Genomic DNA, 7,427 nt, shown 5'->3' with positions numbered 1-7,427 from the left:
AGTCGACAAGTTCAACAAGCTACAACAACGATTTATCCAAGTGACCGCTGCAGAACGCACGCGAGAAAGAGAGAGAGAGGCAGCACAGCTCGCGCGTCTCATGAGTGAGTGGGGAATTTACCGAACGTGGCACTTGTGGGAGTTAACACTTAACAATCTTGAATTTCATAATATTCAGGAAATAGTAGACATTGAATTGATTTTTGAACTTATTTGCATGTTGTTGTGAATGCAAATGAGCCCGGTACACACCGCCATCAACACCAAACATCTACTTCCTGCTGACAAACAGGATGAAAAAAAACACAGAAATATCAACACTCCATTAGATTAGATATAACACCTGAAATGAACCTTCATAAGTAATTGATATGGCTTTTTAAAGACTGTTCTTTTGGATAGTCTTTTATAATGACAATCCCCTGAAATTAAATAAATGGTAAATAAGCGAACAATACCATATGCTGAAAAACGAATAAATTAATACAAATAAATACAAATAAGAAATAACAATTTCTACTTACTGCATTTTGGAGCTTTTCCTGCATCCTGGCGTCGACTTGGTGTTTGAGGTGGAGTTGTACCCTCAATATCCCTGTTTTCAAAATTGATATAATAGATATCTGACTCCATTATTTGCACTTACTTGCAGTTACAGTACAGTATGTGTTCACAGATGAGCTGCAATATAATGAGTACTTTTTATTTAAATAGTACTGACCTGGCCATTTTTGTGGAACCAGTGCAAAAGGATGAAACAAAACATCGCCCTAATCTGCTATATAGAGAATGTGAAGCTGACGTCACGCTGTGTTCTGGGAAACTGCTTTGTTTATCCCACACGGAAATGTAATATATGTACATATATGTCCCTATATCCGAGTAGTGATGTCATATTGTCACACCACTTTGGATGTTTTGTTGTGTTTTCATCCCTCATGTGTTCAATGACCCTGTTTCTGTCTCTCTTTCATTAGTTAGTTCCTTGTGCCCATATTTGGTTATGTTCCTGTTTCTGTTATCATTATGTCATTATTAGTTCATCCTCCTCACCTGCCTGTCCCTCATCAAGCTCCCCTTTATTAAGTCAAGTCTGTGCATTCTGTGTTTGTTCAGTGTTAAAGTTGAGTTGTGCGTGTTACCTGCCTACCTTCTGTGGATTCCTTCTGTGTGGATTATATTAAAGTTTTTTTTGCATTAATCTTCGTCTTGGTTGTGCATTTATCACACTGTACTGTGGCACATATATGTTTTTATATAAGGCAACATATTATTAGTACATGTATACATCCATATATACGAGACATAGGTTTATACTATATATGAAATACTCATTTTAGAATATATATATATATATATATATATATATATATATATAGTACAAAATAAGAAATGACAGCTGTCATTTCTTATTTTGTACTGTTTAGAAATATTTTAGAATATATATATATATATGACTTCTAGGACTCAGAGGCTGGAGGCGGAGACCAGAGATCCTCTAGCCACGACGCTGATGGAGACTGGCAGACCCGCGGCGAATCCAGCGCACAGATGACTTTTTATATGGCACTGTATGTGAAGATCATATATGTGAACAATATACATGTATGTCTAATTTGTATATGCAAGTCTATTTAAACAACATATATGCAAATATGTGATATGCTTACATAGGATTTTATATGAATTTATATTGTGATGGTAGTGATCATAGCTATGCCGGTTGAATCAATCACCTTTCACAGAACAATACAAAATACACAATACCAGCACACTTACAATTGCATAAACATCCTTTTTTAATTCAACTCACAAGTGGGACTCGTTTCTTTTTCCATCAAACCTTCTCATTCAAAGCATATCAAAGTACCAACAAACATATAAGATAGCATCAATGCATCCCGATCGTCTTTCAAAAGAGGGAAAAGTATATGCACAAGTCATCAATAGAAAATCAATAAAGAATATTTGTAAATATTCCAACACAGTATTTGTTAATGCATCAAGTATTTTCCAGTTCAAAGTCCATAGCAATCCTAAAATAACGATCAACTCATAACACATCAAACTAATGTTTATGTCCTTAAATGTAGGGTTCAAAAGAAAAATGACTGATGTTTGCATGCGTGAGTGTGTGTGTGTGTGTGTGTGTAGGTGTGGGTAAGATGTCCGCTAAACCCATCTTTTCTGAGAGTCAATTGTGATTAAAGGCTTCGTTGAGGAGGAAGAATGAACCTTTCAAGGCCTACCTGGAGTCCAACTTAGGCCTACAGTCAAGAGGGTTTGTGCTCCACACAAGACAAGAAAAAATCACTCACACAGTGCGTTCCAAACGGGATATATCGCCCTCTGAAGGGCACTTTGGAGTGAAAACAATCATAGCTGCCATATTGAAGGGTCGTTCCAAACCGAAGTGCTCAAAACTGGCCACTTCAAAGGGCCCTTCGGAATGAAGGATTTCGAAGGGTACAACCAATGTTCCCTCTAATTTGATTTAGCACACTATTTTAAAAGGCAGAAACCTCAGTCTGAAATGTGTTAACAATATTGTGATTTCATAAAATAATAAAAGAAAAAAAACACAAAAAGATGGGGTGAACCCTATTTCTCACAAAGCGCTTTTCGGGTGTACAAGCATGGAATATCAGGAAATTAAGACATCAGTTCAACACAGTCCTCATGTTTAATGTAATCATCTGGTTAACCTTCTGCCCAAAACTTGAATAACATGTAGCAGATGATCAATTATTCTGTATCCCAAAATTCACAAATCAGCAATAATAGGGGGGCTGCGTTAAGCCCGGGACACACTGCATGATTTAATCAGCCAATCAAAATGTGACATGGTATGTTGATCAATGTGACATGGCGCTTAAATTTAAAACTGCTTACCTCAAACTTTTTTCCCTTCCTCTTTCGTTCAGCACACATAAAAAGTACAACTGCCAAACTGTGATTTATCATGCTCTTTTTGTTTACCACTAGCACATGCTGATGACATTTTACTTTTATTTAATAGTAACGTGCGTCGTAGCCTAAGAGTCAATAGGTGTCATCATCTTACAGTCTGCATACATGTTGAACCCAAGTTTATGGACTCTGTGCACAAGTGTAGCGATGAACTTCCGCTGTTGCCAGAAGTCGAAATATCAGTTTCCGTTTTACTTTCTCGTCACCAAAAATGTGAAAGTGAAGTGACATGTGGCCAAGTATGGTGTCCCATACTCAGAATTTGTGCTCTGCATTTAACCCATCCAAGTGCACACACACAGTAGTGAACACACACACGGTTCTTGCTCAAGGGTCTCACATCAGTCGTGGTATTCAGTGTGGAAGAGAGCGCTGGTTATTCACTCCCCCCACCGACAATTCCTACCGGACCTGAGACTCGAACCTATGACCTTCAAGTTACAAGTCCGACTCTCTAACCATTAGGCCACGACTGCCTAATGTCAGGATCTACTAGATGTCTCCGATATTTGCCTAAAGTAAGCACCAGCGATGTCCATTGCATCGTTGATGCCTGGTCTTTTGCTTCAACACGCAAGAGGAACAGGGGATTCAAACTCTACATATTGAGTTATCTGCACAACTCGTTTTATATTATGTTGTGCCGGCAGCTAGCGGCTAAGTTCATTTTAGAAGCTTGTGTTCATTTTAGAAGCTTGTTTTTTTTCTTAATTTTAAATGCAGACTGTTTGTTTTTTTTGTGATAATTGTATTATCAGTTGTATTAACCTTCTCCCCCACTCAGTTTTTAATAAAGATCAGGGCACAGGTGAAGTCACTGTGCTACAGGTCCATTTAAGTACACTTTAGCATACTTACATACTTATATTTATTTAGCATACTATATTTTTTAAGTAATTATTATGAAAATATTTAAAAATAGTATACTTGCTTGTAATGCTTTTGGACGCTTAACTGTAATTAAATGAAAATGTACACTTGTGTTGAAGCACTTAAGTAAGACTTCTTTAATTTCACAATTATTCCCAAAACTTTAATTTGATATTATTAAGTGCACTTTTTAAAAATGTACTTGTTTGTTGAGAAACATAGTAATGAAAGTGTGGTCCATTTACACAAACAATATATTAATGCCCAGTTTGACAGACAAGGCTTAAACCTAAAATGCATGTTTGAGCTCTCTTAACTGAAAGCAACTTGCAACTGACATATCTTAAAATATCTTAAAATAATATATTTCCCTTTTCCTAAGGCATATTAATTTGACTACATACACATATATATTTAAATCCTAGAAACGCCCTAGCAAAATAAGCTAAAGTGAAAGTGCAGAAAAGCAAAAGAGAAAATAATTTTCTGTGAACATAATTTATTTATAGGAGGTTGCTTTGCTTGTGGTTGTGGAAAAGATGAGCTTTCAGATATGTCCTGATGGTTGTGGTTGATTATCAAAATTAGATTACAAATACTAAACACATAAACACAGTGTATAGTACGGCAGCAAAGTTCCTTTATTATACCTTGAGTATAGTTCCTAGCCATATCGGCCAAGAAAATCGCAACTTTTCATTTTTCGTCGGTCTTACTACACGATGTAACTACAGAAGAGTCCAGTTTTAAATAGGAAAAATTATTTGGTCATTTTTGAGCGAGATGCTAATTTTCTTATCTAGTGTTCCTTATATTGAGGATCCCTTTCCCTGTTTATTTGTGCAACCCATTCTTGATGAGAACATAGGCCTAATTTTCTTTTAAAATCATGTGAATCTTTGGTTTTAGATTTCTTGCCATGTGAAAGTAAAAAACTGTACAGAGCCTGTGTTTTGGTCTTTAATAAGAAGTCTTTTGTTAGCAGAATTGATACACCATGGCGTTCTGTTTTCAGTTTGAACAATGATGCAAAACCCGAATGGAGATCTTTATATAAGCCACCATTGTCGAAAAGTGTAGGTGATATACAATGGAGGGTTTTGCATGATGCCATTGCTGTTAACTCTTTTATCTCTGTAATGAACCCAGAAGCTGATCCTGAATGCCCTTTCTGTCTCCAAAGAGAAACTATTTTTCATGCTTTCATGCACTGTTTTAGATTAGAACCTTTATTTGTGAAGCTAAAATAATTGTTTGGTAGGTTTAATGCAAGTTTTTCGATTGAGACTTTTATTTTGGGTTTTAAATATTTTCAGAAAAAACGTTTTGTCTGCCAATTGTTGAATTTTATTTGAGGACAAGCAAAGTTGGGCGTGTATATTAGCCGGAAAAATAAGATTGAACGAAGTTCTAGTGATGATGTTAATGTGTGTTTTCTGACTTTGGTCAAATCTAGAGTGTTGATTGACTTTAATTTGTATAGAGCTATGAAAGATCTTTCCACGCTTGAACAAATTGACTGTCAGTCTTTATTCACCTGTTTCTCGTTGTTTCTCATTACAATTCATTAAAGTAAATAGTGTAAATTACATCACTAATGTTATAGAATAGAGCATTGTAACACAGTGTTACAACATACCCCATCTGCGCAACTGGAGTTTAAAACTGGTTAGTGTCTTCTGCTAGTTAGCGAAGCATTAAAAAATAATCTAAACTGATAAATAACAGATTGGAGATTAAAATAATAGCAGATTTGTCTAATTTTAAATGATTAATAAAAACAGAGATGAAAAATTTACTTGAGCCAGAATTTAAAAAAAATAAATGTTCATTGATATCTTCAAAAGATTTTTGAATTTTGGCACACTTTTCTTTTTATATATAATGTTGATATGGTAACTAATAAATATTGTACATTTTGTTATGCTAGCATGTGTGGAAATATTCAAACCATGTGTGTTACCACTAACCCCGCGTTACTTTATGCCCCGCGCTCCCCTAGTCATTATCTGAAGATGTCTTGGTGTTTTCCTTATAATCTCATGGTGTTCTGTTTTCTTTAATGTGTTTGCTGTATGCATAGTTTTTAAGTCTTTGTGCAGAGTTTTTGAGTATTTGTAAATAAAGCTTTTTTCAAAATCTCTCTCTCTCTCTCTCACTCTCTCTCTCTCTCTCACACGCACGCGTGCACATTCAATCACCCCAAGTCTTATTCTCTTCTTTTAAATGAAATTAAATGAATTAGGCTATCGCATATTATATAAAAAAAAGCAAAACATTTACACTAGTTTTAGTCGTCACTAAAAATATAAAAACGTCGTACATTTTACCAGGATTGGGAAAAATATATATATTTTAACAGGCCAAACGATAAGGGTTATCAGGATCCCCTGACATGTCATCGTCATGTTTTATCAAGGCTTTCCATAGGCACAATTCAATTCAATTCAATTCACATTAATTTTTTATAACTTTTTCACAAAACAAATCGTCGCAATGCAGTTTCACAGAAAAATGTAAGCTTCTACATTATATTTATAACCTTTTATATTTACATTTACATTATATTAATGATTTTTATACATCATCCCCTAAACCTACCGTAACAGTAAACATTCTACATTTTTATATTTTTATAAACATCATGTAGTATAATTTATCATTTTAAAAAGCCGTATAATTACGTATTATTTTTTTTACTGTACACCTACCATCACACAAAACAATTCTGCATGTGCTTACATTTTTAATTAAATATTGTTTTTAAGCGATCTGAATTATGGCAACTCAAGAAATGTCATCATAAACCACATTTACCTTGTTATATCAGTGTAATACTCATGTCATTATACAAATTTGTGTTCTGATAAATCATATAAACAAGCACACACATACATAAAAATTACAAACTAAAGAGAGACTCATTTCTATTTTAAAAAATATGGAAACAAATAATTATATATGAGGCCATGTTTTACTATCGTGCTACTAAAGCAAATCATTCATCATGCAATTAAAAAATATATTTAACATTTATTTAAGTTTATTGAACTTATAAAACACATCATTATCTTCATTTAAATAAATAAAATGTGATTATATACAACATACTTTATAAAAAATAAACATTTACTATAGTTTCAGTTGACAATAAAAATGCTTTACATTATTCTGGGGGCAACGATGACTAACCAGAGGTTTAAGTATGAAAAGTCCCTCTGTCTCTCGTTCTAACCCTCACCTTCTCTCTCTCTCTCTCTCTCTCTCTCAGAGACACACACACACACACACACACACACACAGGTTTGTTTTTGTGAAAAGTGGGGACATCCCATAGGTGTAATGGTTTTTATACTGTACAGACCGTATATTCTATTGCCCTACACCAACCCTACCCCTAAACCTACCCCTCACAGGAGACTTTGTGCTATTTCAGATTTTCAATACACTCCATTCTGTGTGATTTATAAGCGTTTTGAAAAGTGGGGACATGGGGTAATGTCCTGAAAAGTCACCTTCTCCTCGTAATACCTGTCATACCTTTGTCATTATACAAATGTATGTCCTCATTTGTCACAAAAACGCGC

This window comes from Sinocyclocheilus grahami, unplaced genomic scaffold (genome assembly GCF_001515645.1).
Source record: "Sinocyclocheilus grahami isolate Dianchi unplaced genomic scaffold, SAMN03320097.WGS_v1.1 scaffold1046.1, whole genome shotgun sequence".
Taxonomy (NCBI): domain Eukaryota; kingdom Metazoa; phylum Chordata; class Actinopteri; order Cypriniformes; family Cyprinidae; genus Sinocyclocheilus; species Sinocyclocheilus grahami.
The sequence above is the reverse complement of the archived record's forward strand: the minus strand, read 5'-3'. Positions refer to the sequence as shown.